At 33.1% G+C, this 25,770-nt stretch overlaps 2 long non-coding RNA genes across 2 annotated transcripts in view; both read left to right on the top strand.

Annotated features, from left to right (window-relative positions):
* The window catches only part of LOC144222270 (uncharacterized), a 66,025-nt gene extending 44,627 nt beyond the window's left edge, over nt 1-21,398 (top strand). The window contains exons 2-3 of the long non-coding RNA XR_013332355.1: nt 13,417-13,478; nt 21,379-21,398. This is a non-coding gene — a long non-coding RNA (uncharacterized LOC144222270). The remainder of the gene's footprint in view (nt 1-13,416; nt 13,479-21,378) is intronic.
* Nucleotides 21,399-22,419: 1,021 nt separating this feature from the next.
* Nucleotides 22,420-25,363, top strand: LOC144222269 (uncharacterized). Its single transcript, XR_013332354.1, has 3 exons — nt 22,420-22,990; nt 24,441-24,584; nt 25,228-25,363. It is a non-coding gene; the product is annotated as an uncharacterized LOC144222269 (long non-coding RNA).
* The last annotated feature ends 407 nt before the right edge of the window (nt 25,364-25,770 follow it).

Genomic DNA, 25,770 nt, shown 5'->3' on the forward strand with positions numbered 1-25,770 from the left:
CAAATTTCATACATATTTAATTTTTTCAAAAAGTTTAACATTTCTACAAAGAGCATATGCCTTAAAGAATTGCTTAAAAGGGTGCCTCGGTGGCTAAGTTGGTTAAGCATCTGACTCCTGATTTGCTTTAGGTCATGATGTCATGTTTCATGAGCTCAAGCCCCAAGTGGGGCTCTGCAGTGGCAGGGTGGAGCCTGTCTGGGATGTTCTCTCTCCTCTGTCTCTGCCCATGCATGAGCACTTGTGTGCTCTGTCTCTCTCAAAAAAAAAAAAAAAAAAAAAAAAAAAANGAGTAAAAAAAAAAAAAAAAAAAAAAAAAAAAAATTTAAAAAATAAGAACTGCTGAAGATAAAGGTGAAAACTGAAACTCAACATTTTAAAGCAAGCCAAAATAAATTGCAAAAACAAATAACAAGTATCATGGGAAATAACAAGCGCACCACACATTTAAGTTACATATAATGGAGAATCATGTAAGATCTTAAGAAATGATTATACATATAAGAAATAATATCAGGGGTGTAGACAAAATTAGAAGAAACATAGGAGAAATTAAACATATGTAATTTTTAAGATAAATAGGAGTTTTAAAAACAGAACATTTCAGAAATAAATAATAATGAAAAGGAAAATAAAAAGGTTTTACAAAACAACAAATGCTAATAGTAGGCAGATGATATTTGGCATATAGGTAAAAAAATTGCTTGAAGAAGAAAAACAAAACAAGAAAACAAAAAGCATAAGAAAAACTACAATTCTAGAAGACACTCCAGATATAAATTTAAAATGATGCTTTGAGGGACGCCTGGATGGCTCAGCCAGTTGAGCTCCGACTTCGTTTCAGGTCATGATCTCACAGTTCATGGATTCGAGCCCCGTATTGGGCTCTGTGCTGACAGCTCAGAGCCTGGAGCCTGCTTGGGATTCTGTGTCTCCCTCTCTCTCTGATCCTCCCCCACTCATGCTCTGTCTTTCTCTCTCTCAAAAATAAATAAAAACTTTTTTAAAAATATACTTTGAAACTCTACATTGCAATATCATATTGTGTATCTGAAAATATTGACCAGAGAGGCTAATTAAAATATGTTTTAGCAAAACAATTGAGTTTAAGGAAAAAATGTGTTTTGCACATATAAGTAAAATATACAATTGACATGTAAAGACATGATCAGACATTTTAAGAGCATATTTTAATCAGAAAATAACAAAAGTGGACTAACATTTAAAATATGAAAACAAAATTATCCAAGGCATTTTTAATGACCTTGGGGTATAAAAAGCATAATCAATTTTCAATATTCATTCCCTGAGAATATTCTTATTTTTTTTTAATTTTAATGTTTTATTTATTTTTGAGAGAGAGACAGCATGAGCAGGGGAGGGTCAGAGAAAGAGGGAGACACAGAATCTGAAGGAAGACAGGCTCCAGGCTCTGAGCTGTCAGCACAGAACCCAACGTGGGACTTGAACCCACAAACTGTGAGATCATGACCTGAGCCAAAGTCGGACGCTCAACCTACTGAGCCACGCAGGCACCCCCCCTGAGAACATTTGTCGTATGTTTTTCCTATAAAAATGTTCTAGAGAATAACCGTTAGGTATCCAGTTACCAGAGAGATGTTAACATTGGAATTAGTACATCATCCTTTTGAAAACCCCCATGGATTTATGGATCTGTACATTGAGAAAGAATAACAAAACAAGAATTGAAACATAGATATTTTGTCCCTATTTATGAAAGAATACACCCAATAGTTGTATCAAAAGAATAAAACCCAATTCTGGACAAACTTTCGGATCCAGTTGTCAATTTGTAGGAAATTTAGACATGGGAAATATTGAATTGCATTATGTACATGAAATCAATAAAACCCAGATTATGGGAAAATCTAAGGTTCAACTGTCTGGTTTCCTCACCTATAAATTGTAAGGAAACAATAGATAGTACAAGTTCTGTGCTTTAAAACAAATAATAAAACATTGTAACTTATAGTTAATTTATGAGGAAAGTACAATTTAGCTAGGTTTAGATTCTACATTTGCTGAAATTAGCATTAATATCAAAAAATAAAATAACATAGTATGTACATAAACATCACTCAAACATATAATCAGAATTGCTTATTTTCTAATGCATTAGTTTTCTAATGCATTTTAATCTGACTTTAGTATATAAATATTCATGAAAATTGGATTCATATTGTGCATTTAGTTTTATTTACTTATTTCTCTTTTTGTAGTAGAAAAATACACCTACCATAAAATTTACCATCTTAGCCATTTTTAAATGTACAGTTCATTGGTAAAACTTAGCACCAAAATTTTGCAAATATTTCACAAAGATTTCTTGAATAAGATTCCTCAAAGTTTTCTTGAGTAAGACACTAAAAGCACAGGTTACAAAGGAAAAAAAAANATTGTCCTGCAGGTTGCAGGGAAATTATACAAGAGAACAAGCTGGATATACAGAAAGGAGTAAAGCACACACTAATTGGTACATGTGTGTATTTGTGTATACTTAGCTGTGTGTATATAAGGCATAAATTTCCTTTCCTCAATTTCTGTATAATGCATGAGACTATTTAAGGCAGGAGTTGAGAAACATTCTGTAATGAGACAGATCATAAGCATTTCAGCAATAAGACCACCACCGTCCCGCTTTTCTGTTGTAGCATGAAATTAGCTATAAACAATACCTCAATCATTGGGTGTGGCAGTGTTCCAACACATTTTTTTTAATGAAAACATGTTTTGATTCAAATTTGGACCTTGGGACATCATTTGCTGGCTCCTTTTTAACTGTAAACACACTTTATTGTGGGGTTTATTAGACATATACATGGAATATATGATTTAAACAAAGCATAAAGTGAAGATAAGGATAGAAATATAATTGCAGATGTTTCCCACATTTTACCAGAAGGATTCAGAATTAACTTTAGGAAGATTTTAATTAATTAAAGGTGAATATTATAGTCCCCTCAGGAATCATTCAAATGTAATGCAAAGGAGTTTAGCTAAAGCTTCAATAGAAAAATTAAAATGACAATACAAAATATATAAATAAGAAAGTAAAGATGGAGAAAGGAAATGAAAAAAAGATGATAGAAATTGCTATGAAATATTAAAATATCAGCAACCCAACCATGTCAATAATACCTTTAAATAAATCATCCAAAAACTCTAATAAAAAGTAAGATATTATCAGGTAGGATAAAAAAGCAATATTGAAATGCACACTCTCTAGAAAATGCAATGTGATATCATATACATAAATAGGTTATAATGGAAAGGATGAAACAGTGTTTTGCATCTGGTTTCTAGTCCAACAGGTAAGAAGCTGGAAGACCCCACTCCATTTTAATAATTAACAAGCTGAACAAACTGTAAACTCCACAAATTTTGTTTTATTAATCAGAAATGTGAGGTCACAGGGAAAACTGCTGTTCCCATAATTAGAGAGAGCAAAAGGAGAATACAGAATCACACTGACTAGAACAGAATCTCAGGAGCCCAAACCTAGAGGGGAACGGATATCACGGAGGGAAATCTAAATGAATTATAACTAATGAATTGCTGAAGGCTCAGTGTAGACAAGTTTGAGGGATACAAACTTAGGGGGAATCCAATCATAGGGGCTCTCAATAATTTTGTGAATTTCACCTCAGGAGTTCAATTAGACTTCCACAATGAATATTGGGGGTAAAAAAATCCCTCCTGTGTTAAGGAAAGAAAAAAAGTACCATTTTGAAATATGCCAGAGCATTCTGTTCTGTTTTTCTTAACAAGGTTCTGCCCTCAGGAGAAGCCATTTAAACAGCCTAATCTGCTGGGGTTTTATCAGACCCTAACCGAACTGGGGGAATTAAAATAGTCCAACTCTAGCCAGCTCTAGCCTTCCATTGAAGAATGAAAAGAATCAATTCAAGCCCACTGTAGTCAACCTGTTCCATCAGTGTGGGTAGGGCGGGGGAGGCGACTTCATCATGGGACCAGAGGATGCTTCCCCTCCCACCAACCTTGCCACTACATTACTAAAGCCCTATTTACAACAGTTACTTTAACATATGTGTCAAGTGAAGTCGTCAAGAAAAAAATCACAAGACCTACTAAACGGCAATTTGAACTAAAACACAATTTGAAGAGATAAAACAAGCATCAGAACCAGACTCAAAAAGGGCAAGAGTGTTGCAGTGTTCAGGCCTGTAATTTAAAACAACTGTGGTTAAAATGCTAAAGGTTGTAGTGGATACAGTAACAGCATGCAATAATAAATGGGAATGTAAGCAGGGATACAGAAATCCAAAGAAAGGATGATCCCCCTCCCCCCCAAAAAAGGAAGAGTTTAAAAAAAAATACAGTAACAAAAATGAATGCTTTTTATGGACTTATTAGTTATTAGTAAATGGGAAACAATTGAGGAAAGAACCTCTTAGCTTGAGGATGTTTCAATAAAAGCCATCAAAACTAAAAGAGAAAAAGACTGAAGAAAGAAAACAAAACAGCAGAATATCCAAAAGCTGTATGACAACAATGGAGTGACATAAATATAATGGGAATTTGTCTCCTAGAGCATCCAGAAAGAAACACATGTCTGCCCATATCTTGACCTAAGTTCCATAAAAGACCAATTTTGACTAGATAGTTCTTTAAAGATGTACAAATGGCCAATAGGATCATGAGAAGTTGCTTTACATCATTAATTATTAAGCAAATGCTAATGAGATACTGCTTCACACCCATTAGGATGACTATTCCAAAACAAACAGAAAATAACAAGTATTGGTTATTTTGGAAAAATCAGAACACTTGAACACTGCTGGTGGGAATGCAAAATGGTGCAACTGCTGTGGAAACAGTATTTGGGTTCCTCAAAAAATTAAACTTAGAATTACTTCCTCTGTATACTTAGAGGGAGAATTATTGGGTTATACAGTAATTCTATGATTCAAAGTAGGCGCACCTGAATGGCTCAATCGGTGAAGCATCCAACTCTTGATTTTGGTTCAGGTCATGATCTCATGGTTCGTGAATCTGAGCCCTGCATTGGGCTCTGTGTTCACAATACCAATCCTTCTTGATATTCTGTCTTCCTCTCTGTCTGCCCCTCCCCCACTTTCCCTCAATATCTCTCTCAAAATAAATAAAAATAAACTTAATTTTTTAATTCAATGTATGGGCTCAAACAGATATTTGTACACCAGTTTATAGTGGCATTATTCACAATAGCCAAAAGCTGGGGGGGAAAAAGCCCAAGTCTACCCATGGATAAATGGATAAACAAAATATGGAACTTACATACAAGGACATATTATTCAGTATTAATAAGGAATGGCATTTATTACTTGCTGCAACATGGATTAACATTTAAACACTGCTAAATGAAATACCAGACACATACACACACAAATATTAAATGACTCTATTTATGATGTACCTAAGATACTCCAGTTCATAAAGGCAGAAAATCAAATAATTGTTGCTTGGACTGGAAGAGAAGAAAGAATGGGGAGTTATTAAACAATGGGTATAGAATTTTAGTTTGAGACAATAAAAAATTCTATTGATGGATAGTGGTGATGGTGGCATAACAATGTAAATGTGTTTAATGCTACTTAATTGTCCTTATATGGTTGAAATGGTAAATTATGTTGCATTTTATTTTATTTTTTCTTAAACAAGCTCCATGCCCAAAATGGGGCTTGAACTCATGACTCTGAGATCAAGAGTCACATGCTCTACCACTGAGTTAGCTAAGTGCCCCATATGTTGTGTATTTTATCACAATTAAAAAATTAACCTAGAGGAACAGAGTAGGTCAATAGTTTTCTTTTTTAAATTCTTTTTTAACATTTATTTATTTTTTGAGAGAGAGACAGAGTATGAATGGGTGAGTGGTAGAGAGAGAGTGAGAGAAACAGAATCCGAAGCAGGCTCAAGGCTTCCAGCTGTCAGCACAGAGCCCAGTGTGGGGCTCGAACTACAGACCATGAGATCATGGCCTGAGCTGAAGTCAGACGCTTAACTGACTGAGCCACCCAGATGCCCTGATCAATGACTTTCAAGAACCAGGGTATTGGGAAGAATGAGAGGGGGTGTTTTATAAAGAAGAACTATAAAATATTTCCTAGTGAAAATATGTCCCTTAATTTGATGTTGGTGATGATTTCATAGTTGTATACTTATATCAAAAGTTTTCTAATTAGACACTTTTTATAGCTTCTTATTTTATGTCAATCATACTTCATTAAAGCTAGTAAGTGAATACGTAGATATAGATGTAGATAAAGATAGAGATAGATCTTTATTTTACAGATTCTGGAAAGATGGCCTAATAAACAATGAGTTCAATATTCATAGTAAAGTTTCATAGACAATTTGAAAATAGCAGGTAAAAAGTGGAAGGAACTTGACTCAATTCTGTAGAAATTGAGGGCCAAATATCTAGCTAGAATGAAGTCTCAGGATATGCCAGTGAGGGCTTCTTCTAAGAAAGAGTCCTCTGAGGAGAATCTACTGGGTTAAAATAAGAATTAAACAAGAGAAAGACCAAAGAGACAAACTAACAAATATATCCAGATAAATTTGGAAATTAAGATATTCAGAATATCTCAGAGAGCAAATCAGTGTATATATATTATTTAATAAAACACACACTCAGAAGAGATTGGAGACTTCAATGATTTTTCAAAAAGTATGTGAACTATGCATTGATCTTAAAGAAAATAAGTTTATATAACAATTAATAACAGAAAATGTTGAAGCCAAATTTCATACATATTTAATTTTTTCAAAAAGTTTAACATTTCTACAAAGAGCATATGCCTTAAAGAATTGCTTAAAAGGGTGCCTCGGTGGCTAAGTTGGTTAAGCATCTGACTCCTGATTTGCTTTAGGTCATGATGTCATGTTTCATGAGCTCAAGCCCCAAGTGGGGCTCTGCAGTGGCAGGGTGGAGCCTGTCTGGGATGTTCTCTCTCCTCTGTCTCTGCCCATGCATGAGCACTTGTGTGCTCTGTCTCTCTCAAAAAAAAAAAAAAAAAAAAATTTAAAAAATAAGAACTGCTGAAGATAAAGGTGAAAACTGAAACTCAACATTTTAAAGCAAGCCAAAATAAATTGCAAAAACAAATAACAAGTATCATGGGAAATAACAAGCGCACCACACATTTAAGTTACATATAATGGAGAATCATGTAAGATCTTAAGAAATGATTATACATATAAGAAATAATATCAGGGGTGTAGACAAAATTAGAAGAAACATAGGAGAAATTAAACATATGTAATTTTTAAGATAAATAGGAGTTTTAAAAACAGAACATTTCAGAAATAAATAATAATGAAAAGGAAAATAAAAAGGTTTTACAAAACAACAAATGCTAATAGTAGGCAGATGATATTTGGCATATAGGTAAAAAAATTGCTTGAAGAAGAAAAACAAAACAAGAAAACAAAAAGCATAAGAAAAACTACAATTCTAGAAGACACTCCAGATATAAATTTAAAATGATGCTTTGAGGGACGCCTGGATGGCTCAGCCAGTTGAGCTCCGACTTCGTTTCAGGTCATGATCTCACAGTTCATGGATTCGAGCCCCGTATTGGGCTCTGTGCTGACAGCTCAGAGCCTGGAGCCTGCTTGGGATTCTGTGTCTCCCTCTCTCTCTGATCCTCCCCCACTCATGCTCTGTCTTTCTCTCTCTCAAAAATAAATAAAAACTTTTTTAAAAATATACTTTGAAACTCTACATTGCAATATCATATTGTGTATCTGAAAATATTCACCAGAGAGGCTAATTAAAATATGTTTTAGCAAAACAATTGAGTTTAAGGAAAAAATGTGTTTTGCACATATAAGTAAAATATACAATTGACATGTAAAGACATGATCAGACATTTTAAGAGCATATTTTAATCAGAAAATAACAAAAGTGGACTAACATTTAAAATATGAAAACAAAATTATCCAAGGCATTTTTAATGACCTTGGGGTATAAAAAGCATAATCAATTTTCAATATTCATTCCCTGAGAATATTCTTATTTTTTTTTAATTTTAATGTTTTATTTATTTTTGAGAGAGAGACAGCATGAGCAGGGGAGGGTCAGAGAAAGAGGGAGACACAGAATCTGAAGGAAGACAGGCTCCAGGCTCTGAGCTGTCAGCACACAACCCAACGTGGGGCTTGAACCCACAAACTGTGAGATCATGACCTGAGCCAAAGTCGGACGCTCAACCTACTGAGCCACGCAGGCACCCCCCCTGAGAACATTTGTCGTATGTTTTTCCTATAAAAATGTTCTAGAGAATAACCGTTAGGTATCCAGTTACCAGAGAGATGTTAACATTGGAATTAGTACATCATCCTTTTGAAAACCCCCATGGATTTATGGATCTGTACATTGAGAAAGAATAACAAAACAAGAATTGAAACATAGATATTTTGTCCCTATTTATGAAAGAATACACCCAATAGTTGTATCAAAAGAATAAAACCCAATTCTGGACAAACTTTCGGATCCAGTTGTCAATTTGTAGGAAATTTAGACATGGGAAATATTGAATTGCATTATGTACATGAAATCAATAAAACCCAGATTATGGGAAAATCTAAGGTTCAACTGTCTGGTTTCCTCACCTATAAATTGTAAGGAAACAATAGATAGTACAAGTTCTGTGCTTTAAAACAAATAATAAAACATTGTAACTTATAGTTAATTTATGAGGAAAGTACAATTTAGCTAGGTTTAGATTCTACATTTGCTGAAATTAGCATTAATATCAAAAAATAAAATAACATAGTATGTACATAAACATCACTCAAACATATAATCAGAATTGCTTATTTTCTAATGCATTAGTTTTCTAATGCATTTTAATCTGACTTTAGTATATAAATATTCATGAAAATTGGATTCATATTGTGCATTTAGTTTTATTTACTTATTTCTCTTTTTGTAGTAGAAAAATACACCTACCATAAAATTTACCATCTTAGCCATTTTTAAATGTACAGTTCATTGGTAAAACTTAGCACCAAAATTTTGCAAATATTTCACAAAGATTTCTTGAATAAGATTCCTCAAAGTTTTCTTGAGTAAGACACTAAAAGCACAGGTTACAAAGGAAAAAAAAATAGACAAAGTAGACTTCTTGAAAAATTTAACATTTTGTAAATCAAAAGACATTCTCCATATGATATCACTTCTATGTGAAATCTAGAAAACAAAACAAATGAATAAATAAGCAAACAAATGAACAAAAAGCAGAATCAGACCTATAAATACAGAGAATAAATTGGTGGTTGCCAGAGTGCCGGCAGATGGCGTGATGGGCAAAATGGGTAAAGAGAAATGGGAGACTCAGGTTTCAGTTATGGACTAAATAAGTCACAAGGACCAAAGTCATAGCATAGGGAATATAGTCAATGGTATTATAATAGAGTTGTATGGTAATGGATGGTAGCTACACTTGTGGTGAATAGAGCATAGCATATAGACTCGTTCAATCACTATGTTATACACCTGAAATAAATGTAACATTTTCTGTCCATTACACCCAACCAAAACAAAATAAAATAAAATAAAAATTCAAAGGATAAAAAAAAAGAGACACAGAGTACAAAAAGACAACTCACACAATTGGGGAAGACATTTTCAAATAATAAAGCTAATGAGGAATTAATAGCCAGATTATATAGAAAAATTCTAAGACTCAACAAAAATACATTTAGTTTTTTATGCAAACTTTAATAGATAACAATATGTAATAAGATTTAAATATTATTTGGACATGATTTTCTACATAGTATTTGATACATTATTTCTCAATTATTATATAGGTAGATATTTAGTTATTTTCAAAATAATAATGTATTTAATATATATAATCACATCTAACATCAAATTATAATTGCTTTGTTTCATCACTATAAAATTCTAAGACTAGCAACTATTGGATTGGATATTAATATTTTGAATTTATAGACATCTTATAATCTCAACTTCTACATTGATTTATTCATATAAATAATATCTTCATTTATTATCATCTTGAACAATGGCTAAACTACCTTAAAACAAAACTGGGAGGTAACAGGTTAAAAAACCCTAAGATAGTGACTTCTGACTTTTGTTGTGCTATTATTGTTCATGGGATTCTTGCCTCAGACATTCTGACTATATTGGAATCCGGTGTAATCTGAACACACATTATTTTGAAAAACTCTCCAAGTCATTCCAATGCATCGAAAAGTATGGAAACTACTGTCTTAAAATAACTGGTTTTCATTTCACCTGATGTTATATTTCAACTTAATTTTTAGCAGGAATGTTTTTTAATCCATCTGTGTCTTTTTAGCTGCCTCCTAATTATATCATCATTTTGTCCAGATGCTTTAAATGCACAAGATTATCCAGTGTATACTGCTTAATGCATTTTTAATAAACATGGATTTACTCTTCACTTTGTTAAACATCATGCCTGTTACTTTTTTATTGTTTTAATCTTTATCTATCACATAACAACCATTATTTTGTGTCTGTTGCAATTTGTTTAATACATAGTTTTTCTAAATAGTTTGTAAGTTTGGAACCCAATTTAAGAGTACTTGTACTGCAATTGACCTTCTTCTAATGATTTGATAATCATTTATCCTAGTTTCTCTCCTAATTTTTAGTTATATTAAAAAATATACTTGAATGTTGAGTGCACTCATTTTAAACATAATGAAGAAAAGTGTATGTTGATGTTTTTCATCTAGTTGGTGGAGTGAGGGTTAAGGAGTTAAATTAACAGAACAGGACATTGTTCTAAAGTCTTTATAACATTAGGAAGAAAAATGGGTGGCAGAAAGTACTAACTCACTTGTGGTAAAAAATACCAAAACTGTAGATATGGTACTTAAAGACTAAAGAACAAATAGAAAAGAAGAAAGCCAAATTTCAAAACAGGAAAAAAAATGAAAAAACAAAATAACAAAAAAACATTTTATCCAATAGAAGTCTGGAAAATAAATATTACGTAAAAGTTAAATTCTGTAAATAGGAAGCAAGACATAAAATGATGAAAGTAATACTAGTAAAATGGCCATTCCATTAGTATAATATTTATATGTATATTAAATGTATTAAAAGATAAAGCTGGTTAGATCTTACATAAAACAAGTTCTCTCATTGGATTCTCTGCAATTAGAACATGTAAAAAGGGGATGCAGAAAGAGTTTTACATAATAGAAAAATATCAAGCAAATGTAAGCTAAAATAAAGCTAAAAGAGCACAATTTTTCCTTAAAATTATAAGCAGAAAAATCACGTAAATAAACAGAACATCACATAAAAAATAGAACTTCACATGTTGGCAAAGGAAAAGTAGAGCAAGACGACAGAATGAGTACATATGTAGCATGATGAGAAAAGATAGGATGAAAAGATTATAACTGGCTTCAAATGCATCTGGAAGACATGACTAATAAACCCAGTTTAATTTGAGACCTCAGCAATGACAATGCATTTCTTATTTTTTATGTCAAGGCAATGGGATTTTACAGACAAAAATCAAACATACATTTTGTACAAAAGATATTTTTTTGAAAAAAATTTGCGTGTTTCTTATAAATAGTTACATTTTAGAAATGCATATTTAATAAATATTTCAACGTTTGATTTCTACTTTGTATATGTCTATGACATTCTTTTTTTTAATTCATGCTGGTGATTTGTCTGTGGTGGAAAAATCATGATTATTAAAGTTAGATATATCTGTGTTTGAATCCTCTATTTAATGCATTATAATAAATTTGCTCAGCCCAGCTCGGCCTCACATTTTAGGTTGTCTCATTTGTAAAAAAGGCATAATCAAAATATGTCTAGGGGCACCTGGGTGGCTCAGTCGGTTGAGCGTCCCACTTCAGCTCAGGTCATGATCACATGGTTTGTGGGTCCTAGCCCCGCGTCGGGCTCTGTGCTGACAGCTAGCTCAGAGCCTGGAACCTGCTTCCGATTCTGTGTCTCCCTCTCTCTCTGACCCTCCCCTGCTCACACTGCCTCTCTTTCTCTCTCAGAAATAAATAAAACATTTTAAAAAAAGACAGGTGATAAAAAAATCAAAATATGTCTATTATTTGTAAAGCTAAAACAGCTCAAATTATAATAAATTTTCTTTGTTGTGAAGATTATATGTAAATTACTTATCACATGCTCTGGTACATATTACGGATTAATAAGTATTTTATTTCAAAGAGATAAATGTAATATAAGAATATTGTAATGTAAGGATAATTTTAAAATTTATAAAAATTAGTTGCTAACACTCTTTGATGCTATGGCAACTGAAAATCCAGCTTCCTATGATGATACAAATACAGCATTCTACAAATTAGGTGCCCCAATAATGAGACAAGCTGTCAGTGCCACAAGTATAAAGACATTGTAGATGATGACTATAATGACTAATCAGAAGAGTAAGTTCTATGCATTTGGCATTTAAATGACATTAACTCAAGTACTGAACTTTATAGTTACATACTCACACTGATGGTTATCTACACTGTTAGTGAACTTCACATTGCATAGTTTGTAAAACCCTGAAAATAATCATATTTTAATGTTTTAATGTTTTTGTCATTATTTATTTTTGGAAGACAGAGAGATAGAGAGCACCAGCAGGGGAGGGGCAGAGAGAGACACACAATGTGAAGCAAGTTCCAGGCTCTGAGCTGTCAACACAAGAGTCTGATGCAGGGCGAGATCATGACCTGAGCTGAAGTCGGACACTTAACCAACTGAGCCACCCAGGCACCCCAAAAATAATCATGTTTAAAAAAAATAATCACACTGATATTTTCTTTTGTATTTGACAGACTGTGAGGAAACCTGCCTTTTATCAAATTTAAACAGATTTACTGAAAACTGTATTTGTCTTACTAGAATGTTTGAAGAATTAAAGATCTATCCTAAAGAGAGAGAGTCATCCAAAATATCATCTCTAGAAACAATTCAATTTACAGTTGAGGAAATTGAGAAAAAGAATAGCTAAGGATTCCATCTAGGATGGCTTAAAATAAAAAACAGTATTACCTAATAACTTGATAGATTTGTTTAAATAAATCTTATCAATTTTTCTGTTTCTGTTGCATAATACAAAATATGAATAACACATTTGATTAAAAGAGTACTGTTGAGGATTTTGAAACTGCACTCACTTGAAAAACACATACTTAAGGTATATAAAATTCACCATGCATATTTCATGGTTACAGGAACAGTAGAACGTATTTAGAATTTGAGATCAATTAAATCATGTTTAATAATAAAGATTTAGACTGATGAGATATCTCATGTGCTATTTATGAACAACATCTTGATGGGAGAGAGATCTGAATTAATACTATGTCTCTTATTTTTTTATTTATTAGATATTTATGTTTATCAACATTTATCATGGAAGTTTATGACAACCTGCTGGTAAGATGATACTGTAAGTAAAGTGCATTTAATGAACTCATAATGACTTGGGATTTTTTTTATATTTAGTGACATTAAATTTTGCCAGGATCATAATAATGTCTTTTCTAGGAAGAATCCTTTTGATTTCCTGACTTAATTAGTTATTTTTGTGCCCTTTGATTCTTAAATTCTGTCTTTTTATTACATTTCTTTGTGAATAAAACCATGAGAAGTGAATGTTGTCTCTATGCAATATGATTCTAAAGTTGTTTTATCTGTCATAAATAATTCTAAGATCATTTTCACAAACATTTTCAGTGCACCTAAGAGGCAAAACTGAAATATATAGGCCAGTTCATATTTTAAAAAAGAGCATATGACAATTGCAAAAAAATTTTATGCCATAAATATGTATATCCTTTAGTAATATTTCTCTTGTTGGTTTAAACTTTTTTAATGCTTATTTATTTTTGAAAGAGAGGGAGAGAAACAGAGATGAGCCAGGGAGGGACAGATAGAGAGTTAGACACAGAATCTGAAGCAAGCTCCAGGCTCTTAGCTGTCAGCACAGAGCCCAATGCGGGGCTCAAACTCATGAACCATGAGATCATGACCTGAGTCAACGTTAAAATGATCAACCGACTGAGCCACCCAGGCGCCCCTTCTTTTGCTGGATTAAACAATCACTTACTATTTTGCATAAACCTATTTAACCAAACTTTTACTATACTTTGATCATAGCAAATATGATCAGACGTAGTAACATAGGAATAGTATAATTGACCAATTATGACTGTAATTAGAAAATTACAATTATTTTGACAAAACCAACCATAAGAATAGCTTCAAAGTCTTTGGTATGTTTGTCACTAATTTCACCAAGTTGAAAGTTCAGGCTTATTATAATGCAAACCATAATAAAAATTTCTCTCTTTCTGGATGTAATTTTGAAGTGGAGAATGAATAGAACAGAATTATTAAACAAATTTATTACATTTAGTTTATCTTCATTTTAAACAGTTGACAGAAACAAAATGAAAGTAGTTTTTAATGATGTTATTGTTTTCTCTTAACTTGATAATTATTATTTGTTTCATTAAGCCTTCATTACACTTCAGATTAAATCCTGCAAAATGTAAATCTCTGTTTGAAAGATCTTTGCAGAACCAGGCAATAACCCTGAGGTATCAGCTCTGAAACTAGACTTTAAACAGTAAGAAAGGGAAACTATTTTCAATTGTTCAAACAGCTTAGTTATACAGAACTCGTCAATAACAAGACAACTGGCTCAGTTCCTCTTCAGTCCAACCATTTATTAACATACTCAAGACAGTACTTTTCCTCTGCACTCTTGAGCCTTGCATCCCTATGAATTGAAATTTGATGCTGCTAGAAATTCAACTCAAAGTTTAGCAGAGTGTTAGGACTTCAAAAACATTTACTGAAGTTATTTAAAATATCAAGGCAAGAGACATTTCTGCAATATTCAAATTCAGTTACTGGCCCTGTAAATTCAAGTTCAACCTAAAGAAGATATAGCAGCCCAGATTGGAGCATTCGCTTCTTCCTAGGAAGAGAATTCTGAAGTTGTCACCTACCCTTTTCTCTGTCACCTTCCTCTTTCTTTTAATCCAACCTTGATTAAAGGTATTCAATGAAATATTCTGGAGAAGTTCACTCATTAATACACTAAAATCTCATAATGAACAGAAAACAGTCATTGTATAGATGCAAAACATAAAAGTACTTTTCTTTCTTAGATGATGGCAATTTTAGATTTATATAAGGCAGTTTGAGACTAGCATTCCAATAATATTTTAGATATTCTAATCAGGAGGAAACAAAAATTACAAAGAAAATTAATTTGTAAATGACAGATTACACATGATGTGGAACAAACCTTGTTGAAATGCTAGAATGTACATGATAGTAGGCATTATATAAATTTTAAGAATCTTCCTTCACATTTTAGAATAAACACCTTTATTCTTTCTCAGAAATAGAAGCCAACAACACTGTCAAAAATATTACTCTACCATATTTTAGATAACCAAAGACATAATTTATGGGCCCAATTGATTTGGAAATAGGTAAATATTAAATATCTCCATACTTCTTTCTGGTTACATACACTGTATTACATTTTTGTAAAATTTTATATCTTTCCAGCATTTTTCCCTTCGCAGCAAAATTGAAGGAAAGGTATAGAAATTTTTCATACAGCCTTTGCTTATACATGCAGAATCTTTACCTCAAACCCATAGTCTACATTACAGTCCATTCTTATACACATTTTGTAGGTTTGGACAAATGTGTACAGACCTGGATCCATCAATACAAATTTATGCAGAGTATTTTCATTACCCTAAATCTTCTGTGCTTTACCTATTTATCTCCTTCAACTCCACCCCTGGTAACCACTGATCTTTTTTACTTTCTCCATAGTTTTGCCTTTTCCAGCATCTTATATAGTAGGACTCAGGCAGTGTGCTCTGGATTAGCTTTCCCTTAGTAATATGCATTTAAGATTCCTCCAAGTCTTTTCATGGCTTGATAGGCCATTTCTTTTTAGGGTTGAATACTACTGCATTATCTGTATGTTCCATAATTAGTTTATCCATTCATCTACCTAAAGACATTTTGTTTGCTTTTGAGCTTTGGCAATTATGAATAAAGCTGCTATAAGCATGTGTATACAGACTTTTGTGTGGAAATAAGTTTTGGGCTTCTCTGAGTAAATACAAAGGAGCACTATATGATTACTGAATCATATAGTGATATTATGTTTAGTTATGTAAGAAAGTGTCAAATGTCTTACAACGTGGCTGTACCACTTTGCATTCCCAATAGAGATGAATATTAGTTATGAGAATTTCTGTTGCTCCGCGTCTTCAGCAGCATTTGGTATCATCAGGGTTTTCATTTTCATAAATTCTAAATATTATATTCTTTTACATGTGACTTTGTCTTGAAAATGCATACACTTAAATGTATATTATTTATCTCCTTATATTTGGTGATTTCTCAGATCTTTTTCTGATATGATATTTAGTTTAAATATTTTTTAAATTTAGTTTAATTCTAATCTAATTGTAGACTATACTTGGTGTGACTTCAATTTTTAAAAACATGCTACTATTTGATACCTCAGGGTACATTTTATTTTAGAGTTTTTTTATTGTGCACTTAAAATTGTTTCCTGGTGCTGTTGGATGGAATGTTCTACAGATGTCAATTAGGTCAAGTTGATTGATAGTATTGCTCAGATATTTATGTTCTTACCGCTTTTCTGACCAATCTATCAATTTCAGAGAATGAAGTGTAGAAGTCTCCAGCTGTAATTACGTATTTCTCTAGTTTTCATTTCATTTTTATATGTGTTTTGCATCAAAACTATTATAATTCTATTGTTAGATACATACACATTTAGGATTGTTATTATATATTAATGGTGAATTTATTCCTTATATAAAGTCTCCCTCTATATATATAGAATTCTGAAACCCACATCTTCTGATCTTAATACAGCCAACTCACCTATCTTTAACAATCACATGGTTTATCATTTTCCACTTTCATTTTAACGTGTATGTCTTTATAGATGATTTATTAGACACAGCATATAGATGGGTCTTGATTTTTATACCAAGTCTCACAGAACAGTTTTTAAGTTTTGTAATCTATAGCATTTAATTTAATGTAACTATTAATATAACTAATTTATTTTATTTTACTAAATGTTTATTTTTGAGAGAGAGACAGAGCATGAATGGGGGAGAGACAGACAGAGAGGGAGACACTGAATGCAGAGCAAACTCCAGGCTCTGAACTGTCAGCACAGAGTCTGATGTGGGGCTTGAACTCATGGACCATGAAGTCATGACCTGAGTGNAGGAGAGACAGATAGACAGGGAGAAACTGAATGCAGAGCAAACTCCAGGCTCTGAACTGTCATCACAGAGTCTGATGTGGGGTTTGAACTCATGGACCATGAAGTCATGACCTGAGTGAAGTCAGAGGCTTAACTGACTGAACCACCCAGCACCCCTAATATAGCTAATTTAAATCTAACATTTTGTCAGTTCTTTACTATGGTTTCCTCCATCCCTTATTCTCTTTTTTATTTTTTTCCCTCTGCTCTTAGATTATATGTTATTAATATTATTGTTGTTGTTATTATTATTCTATTTTATATCAATATTGGCTGAGTAATTATATTCTTATGTTTAATATTATATATTTATATTACTTTTTATTATACCATTTTGTTACTATTGGCTTAGTAAATATACAAGTTATATCTATCTTTGTTTCATCACAGTTCATCATCAAATAATGTTAATATTATACCACTCCATATATTATAAGAACCTTAAAACAGGATACTTTTAATTTTTCACTTTTCATGCTATTGTCATGCATTTTACTTTTTTATATATTATAAACCCCATGATATAGTACTTACTTTGCTTATGACTTTCAATTGTCTTTTGGAATAAATAAGTTAAGAACAAAATTTATGTTTATCTACATCAAACTTCCTCATTTTTCTTTTAGCTTCTGTCTTGTATCATAAAGCTTTCTACCTGAAATGATAAAATAATGTGATAGCAATAAATATTTTAAAGCTTTTCCCCCTCCAAAAAAATGTATATTTAGTCTTCATTTTTGAAAGATATTTTTTCTGTGTATTAGATTCCATTTTTCTTTATGTAATTTTCAAGTCTTATTCCATTGTCTTTGGCTTGCATCATTTCTGACAAGAAGATTGCTATAATTGTAATTTTTCATTTTATTTTCATCTGTAAAGAGTGTATTGTTTCTCAAGCAAGAACTGTAGTTTCTATGTCTTGTTTATTTGTCTTTTAAATTTTTTTACAGGCTTTCTCTTTGGTGGGGTTTTGTCACTTAAGCACCAGACCACCATAGAAGATTTCTCTTTGCTTTTCTGACTCTACCTTCTCCTAACTCCAGTTCCTCTTGAAATTCTGATCCAGACTTGAGAAACTTCCTGCCCTGAAAATTCTACCCACGGATTTTTTACTGCTTTGTTTTCAGATTTCTTTCTCTTGGGTATTTAGTATCTAGAGGATATCATCAGGAGATCTAATATATATTTATTCTTAATGATTACCACTAGCTTAACTTTCACATATACATATGAGACCATAAAAAAATTCACTGTACATTTTCAGGCTAACCTCCTTAATCTATGAGCCACTCCCCACCCCAGAACATCACAAATGCTCCGTAGATTATCTTGTCATGTGTGGAAGCACTTCTAGTTGCCTGTCACATCAGCTTCTATAGTTTTGAAGAGATCTGGTGATACTTCTTTCCAGTAACATACTTGCCTCTATTTATGGTAAGCCTCAGCCTCAGCCTCAGCTTCAGGAAACAAAATAGCTTATATCAGCCATTTCATTTATAAGGAGTCCTCTCTCTGAAATTTTAGTTCATATAGTCTTCCTTTTACAACTTTGTGTTCTTATAGTTGATAAAATATGATAACATCAAAAGAATGACATATGTAAATCTAACCAAGCATATTAAGGTTAAATGTCAAGAGAAATAGATGTATTTATCAGACTTGAATTCAGACCCAGAAACACAAAGCCAAAGAAATGATAGTTACAAGACAGCTACAAATCTGATATAAGTTCCACAAAAGAGCTACCTGACTGAAAGACTGCATGTACCTTTTTATGATAAAGGTTCTTAGAAAAGATTCTTATTTGAATTTATCTTCAAGCTCTAAGATGAAATACAATTACAGGGGGAAAAAAAGGTCTTAGATTTAAAATGCTGCCATCAGGAATTTTCGTAGGTTGAGAACAAGTTAATTGGGCTTCACACAAGTTGTAGTTTTAACAGCACGGAGTTAATAATTCTGCTCTCACTTTCCAGTTTATGTGGGAATGTAGCAACTTTTCCATGAAATTTCAGTACTATCTATCCTTGAAAAAAATGACATATGTTTACAATCTTAAATTAGATTCACCAGTTGATTAAAAACCCCATTAGCAGTAGCAAAATGCCACCTTATACTGGGGCAATAAGATAGCAAATATTCTTAACAATTTAGGAAAACTGGATCTATATGTAAATTCTGGAGCCTGAAACATCAATTTTCCACTCAGTACATATTACCAGTGGTTCAGGTCCAGGCTGCTGAGAGGATGCCCACTGAGAATAGATCAAGATGATATTTGTGAGATATTATTGGTGGTCTATAATATAAAAATTTTCTCTTAAATGTTATGTGTACATTTAAAAATAAAGTGTGTCCATCATATAATAAAAATTTTATTATTGCATTTATTTACTTAGCCATATAATATATTCACTAAATATGTAATATCTATTGTGTTCTTATTTAGATAATTTATGATTGTCATATACCTATGAAAATAATAATAGCAATTTATATTACCTCACATTTATAATACTAGATAGAATTTTCTATTACAGAAACTCAGTACAACTAAACCATTGCACAAATATACTGTCAGATTTGTTGTTAGAGTAAGGTTATTCCTGACTCCAAACCTTGATATTTTTGGCTTATAATTATTACCTGACCCAACAATACTTGACTATATATATAGTTATATATATATCAACATAGATAGCCACTCCACTGTTGAAGGTAATTTCTTTCTGAAATGACCCACTCATAGTCTTTCCTTAATTCATTTTCTTTCGAAAAGTCAACCACCTACTTTTTCATCTTTCAAAAACTTCTTGTTGGCACAAAAATTAAAAAGCAACAAAAGATATAATAGTGTGTTCACTATAATAGTGTGTTCACTCAATATAATATTGAGATCATTAACATTATCAGTTTTTAACTTAGATTATAAGGCCAACTTAAGAACAGCTTTTAATTTCCTATTCCTGAAAAAAATAACACGTTTGACACCAGTTAAACAAAGATAGAAATAAATATATTCTTCAATCCAGCTGACTGAAGCAGATAGATTTTGTTTTTCTATTTTGGTGACTTTTTAACCCTTTTCTTCCATTTCAAGGTCTTAAATTTTTTTAACTTTTATTTTGCATAGTTTTGCTCATTATTGGTTTTCTAAATATTTTTATTGATAAAGACATTGCCATATAAACCTACTGCCTTCTTATGCAATGATCTAAACTTGTGACATTTACTGGAAATGTTTATCATTATTCTCTCTAGTACTTTAAAAATTAGTTAAAAATTTATTTAGTTGCTGGGTGCCTGGGTGGCTCAGTCCATTAAGCATTAGACTTCAGCTTAGGTCATTATCTCATGGCTCATAAGTTCGAGTCCTGCTTCGGGCTCTGTGCTGACAGCTCAGAGCCTGGAGCCTACCTCTGATTCTGTGTCTCCTTGTCTCTCTTCCCCTACCCTGCTCACATTCTCTCTCTCTTTCTCTCTTAAAAATAAATAGACATTATTTTTTTAAATTGCTTAGTTGCAAATAAAATTAAAATCCTTTTCCCAGATATATTTATACCACCGATTAGTAAGAATTGTCTATTGTAATTTTCTACTCAAAACTCTTTTAAATACACTAAAACTTTGGACTGCAAGTAACTTGTTCTGTGAGTGCTCTGCAAGACAAGCAAACAATTCTGATAAATTTTAACCTGATAAATGAACAATGTCTTGCAATACAAACATCATATGATCACAACTGAGCCACTGGTCCTTCTCTTCTCTCTTTCTCTCTCTCTCTCTTTCACTGAAGGATTGTGGGTGATCATCAATGCAATGTCACATTTCCACAAAATCCTCAAAAGGGGGCAAAAGCAAGTGTCACTGGACAGGTTCCCTGTTAAAGTTACGCAAAAAGCAAAAGATTCCATTGAGCCAATAGCAGTTATTCCTTTAGTGATAATGAAAGTTGTTCTACACAGTAACCCTCTCTTATCTCTTGTCTCCCTCACACTAGCCACAAAAATCTTCAAAGGTAAGTGCAGGTTAATTTGTTTATTTTTCTTTATATTTTGTTTTTTTCTTTATTATTTTGTATTATACTAAGTATTGTAATCATTTTTATATGAATCTTTTTGGGTGTGGAATGAATCATCTGAGTTTTACATAATTTCTAACAGGGAAATTCGCTTTGCTATACAGGTGCTTTAGGATTATAAACATGTTTCCAGAATGAATACTTTCACCATTGTACTTTCACCATTGTAAAGTGATTTTTTTTGGTGTTGTTGTTGGGTTTTGTTTTTTTGTTTTGTTTTGTTTTTTGTTTTGTTTTTTGTTTTGTTTTTTGTTTTTTGTTTTGGTCATCCTAAATATCTGCCCATCATCTTTTTTCAGGAGAATGGCAAATGATCAAATTTAAGTTGTCTGTAAGGTTTTAAATTATTTCAAAAAATTTAAAACTCAGATAAATTATCAGCTTAGAAGACAATGTGCATTAAAATAAATATTCTTCAATGATTCCTTTCTAATTAAAACATTTATAGAGATTAACTATATTACCAGGTTTAATAGTAGCTATGAGTGATTTAAAAATGGTACTTTAAATGCTGTCATCAAGATCCTCTTGAGGAATGAAGTGACTGTGGTTGGGAATATGACTTGAAAGCTCATATTGGAGTTGAAAATTTCTCCAGGCATAGTGTTCAGCCACTCCCAGATATCTGAGGAGGAAAAAAAGCTAGTATGGAGGCAGGTCCCTTCCCTCTACCATGGTGAAATAAGAAGAGTCAAATATATTTTTTAATTTTTTTTTTTATTTTGAGAGACAGAGAGAGCACTAGAGTTGGGGGCAGGAGAGGGCAGAGATAGACACACACAGATTCTGAAGCAGGCTCTAGGCTCTGAGCTGTCAGGACAGAGCCCAACATGGGGCTCAAACCCATGAACTGTGAGATCATGAGCTGACCCGAAGTCAGATGCTTCACTGACTTAGCAACCCAGGCACCACTAGAGTCAAACTTTTTTTTTTTTTTCCCAGGTGTATTTTTATCTATATCCTGTGAGGCAGATACCCTGTGAGTATAGATCCTCTCAGGAGAGGTGAACCATCTGGTAATTTTAACAAAGGAAGTTTGACATAAAGAATATTTAACTATTACAGGGGAAGATCGTCTAGCAAGTAGTATAGATAATTTAAAGAATATAAAAATAGTATGAAATATTAAAAAAACAACCACTAACCCAGGACTGAGATAAAAAATCCAAGAAAGACAATCCTCTTTTCCTAGGCCTCAGGTATTAACCTTATGGGAGAAACCAAGGTCATGGTTTTCTCAGTAACAGAGAAGTTGCTAGAATGTTGTATTAGAAAACGTGCTGTAAATCTGCCTTCTGGAGTTCACTAGAAATTCCTCCTCTAGAGTACTAGAGAAAGATGCTTATGAGGAGAGGAGATGGCTCACTACAGGCATTCTGCTTATAAAACCGCCCAAGGGGGAGATGCTAAGGATACCTGGAGGGTGCTTGTTGCTTCTAGCCACTGTGCACATCAGCAGCCAGGGCTCTGAGAAGCTGTGAGGGCTGCAAGAAACTGATCCTGGAGGAGCCTGAACAGAGAATCCTGTCAAGTGAGTACATGGGGATCCTAAAGTAAACATCCATTTTTCTTGAAGTGGTGTGTGTGTGTGTGTGTGTGTGTGTGTGTGTGCCCCCGCGCGCGCACCATTGAAAAGNAATCCTGTCAAGTGAGTACATGGGAATCCTAAAGTAAACATCCATTTTTCTTGAAGTGGTGCGTGTGTGTGTGTGTGTGCCCCCGCGCGCGCACCATTGAAAAGCTTACCATTATGCCAGCTGTCAGAGTAAGTTATCTCAAGGCCCCAGATTCATGTTCACAGATGAAGAGATTAAGGATGATGAAGCTGATAAGAAATAAATTTATAATTTCCAATATGGGATTAAACTGCAAGGATTTTATTAGTGGAAAATGCTGTACAATAGACCATAAGGAGGGAGGCAAGTGAATCTGGGAGAGCTCTCTGATCAAAATATAAGAATAAGCCTGCATGAAGAAGAGAGAGAAAAGATTTAGTAAAAGTGTGCTAGAATGCCGTACGAGAAAATTCTGCAAAGCCTTTAAGGTGTCCTCTAGCCAAAATTGGCCATTAGAAGAGTCCCATATCTGCCAAATATGGACTTGATTTAGTCAACTTGCCTAATCCTACAATGTTCAGATATGTAATGGGAACAGTCACTGGAAATATGGAAGCAAATATGTCAATGGAGGTGCTGGGAGCCACACTGGCCTCACTGGATGACAGTAACAGCAAGGAAATGGCAGTGTTTGCACAGCTCCTGCCATGAGAAACGAAAACTGGTATCTCCTTCTGCTACTACTGGCTCATGTTGGAAATGAACCTGCTGGTATTGACCAGGCCTCACAATATTCCATATCAGATCCATATTCTGAACACAGATACCTCATAAGGAAAAGCATATTCCTGCCTTTACAAAAGAGATTTTAGATGAAAGCTCTGTGAGTGATTGTCAAAAGCCTCTTTCTACGGGCCTTGTGAATCAAAGAAAATTGAGTCTTGCCCCAAGACAAAGAGCCTAATTTAGAGTTAAGGAACAAATGGGGGCAGAACTTAAGTTAACACTTACACCTTCTACTAATTGTTGATGTATGGCAGTCCCTTCCCCAAGGCCTATCTTCTGCAAACACCCTCCCTTACTGGTGGGTGGGATGAGGATAGATAAGAGTAGCTAACACATAACCCAAAAGCAAAAGGCTAACACATTTAGGGCCCCCATGACGTTCACACATTCAGCATCAAATAAGTTTCCACAAACAAACCAGTTCAAAAACATTCATCCTCTTGAGAGCCAAACAGAATGATTCCTAGCCCAACTATTTATGACTTAACATATATATGTCATCCTATTTTTCATTAAGAACATCCTATTATTTTCTTAGTTGTAAAATTCAACCTCACTATGATTGGGGTAACTTACAAAAGGCTTCTCATTGTAAAAATTCCTTTCTCTGATCTCATGTTGTTGAACCTTTAAATAAAGACACCAAAACCGACAGGACAGAGATGCCTGCCTGGTGATCAGAAAGAATCTCAGGGTTCTCTCACTCTCTCTCTGGCCGACACAGTCCATCCTTCAGGGACCCCTGGACCTGCCGGAGCCGGCCTCCGACATGGAGATTCAAATGTAAGAGTTTGAGACTTTAGTCAATTACATTTTCTAAAGTGTGAAAGTTGAAGGTATATTTTCATAGGTAACACAAGTCAGAATATGATTATAATCTCCTGTGCAAACAATAAAAATCTATTGTATTCATGAATACTATTTGAGACAGAGTGGTAGAAGTAGGATTATAAGTATAAATAGAAGAAGAAGAAAGATGGAGACTAGATATAGAATAGAAATAGAAGTAGAACTAAAAAGAGTATGAGAAAGAAAAAAGAGAGACAGAGTTTGAGAGGGAAAGAGAGTAAAGGACAGAGAAAGAGAAGAGAGAGAAAAGAAAAAGAGAGAGAGAGAGTTGTTGAAATCCATATCTGGAATCATGAGAAGCATAGAGATGTGATTATTAAAAGAACGCAAAGGATAAAGGAGCATACAAGAATATTTTCAGAGTCATGTCCCAACTTGGAAAATAGAAGGAAATCTTTGGGAATGCACTGGGCTTCTATTCACAGAATGAGGAGGGTATGTAAGATCAGGCTATGTGGAGACATTCTCTATAAAAAATAAAATAATCTTTGAATCCCTATACTTTTGTTTTATAAAAGAGAAATTTTAGTCTCTCAATCATTTAAACTTTTTTCAACATTATGATATCTTGCCACAGGATACTCACTACTACTGGAGAAGAGATATTTCAACTGAAGACTGTACCTACTCATGTGTCTTGGATAAAGTTGGTTATTTCCTGCTGATATTTTGTGAACACAAAAATTGTTGGCATCTGGAAATGCAACATAATTCCTAGCAATATTAATATAATAAAGATGTTTAAATATTTAAATAGAATAAAGAAACATGATTATATTTAACAAAGAATAAATACAATAAATGCATTTATTTCTGTGATCCTTACCCTTATGCACCACCACTAAGTGTTACTGTAAACTTAACATTCCTTGATCATGATCATAATGTTTATAGGTGAAGGAAATAAATATAAATAATGACATTAATAACATCTCTCTTTTAACTCCTGAATATTGCTTTGTCTGTTTCCTCTTCTGAAATTCTTTTGAAATGTGTGACCATATCTTCTAGCTAGTTGTATATTATCATACTGCATGGAAGTGAAATTCAAAATAAGATTGAAATTAGGCAAAATAAGATTGCCTAAAGGAAGACTTGCATTTCCTTTGACTGTGTGATC

Source organism: Crocuta crocuta, unplaced genomic scaffold (genome assembly GCF_008692635.1).
Source record: "Crocuta crocuta isolate KB4526 unplaced genomic scaffold, BGI_CrCroc_1.0 scaffold346, whole genome shotgun sequence".
NCBI classification, from domain to species: domain Eukaryota; kingdom Metazoa; phylum Chordata; class Mammalia; order Carnivora; family Hyaenidae; genus Crocuta; species Crocuta crocuta.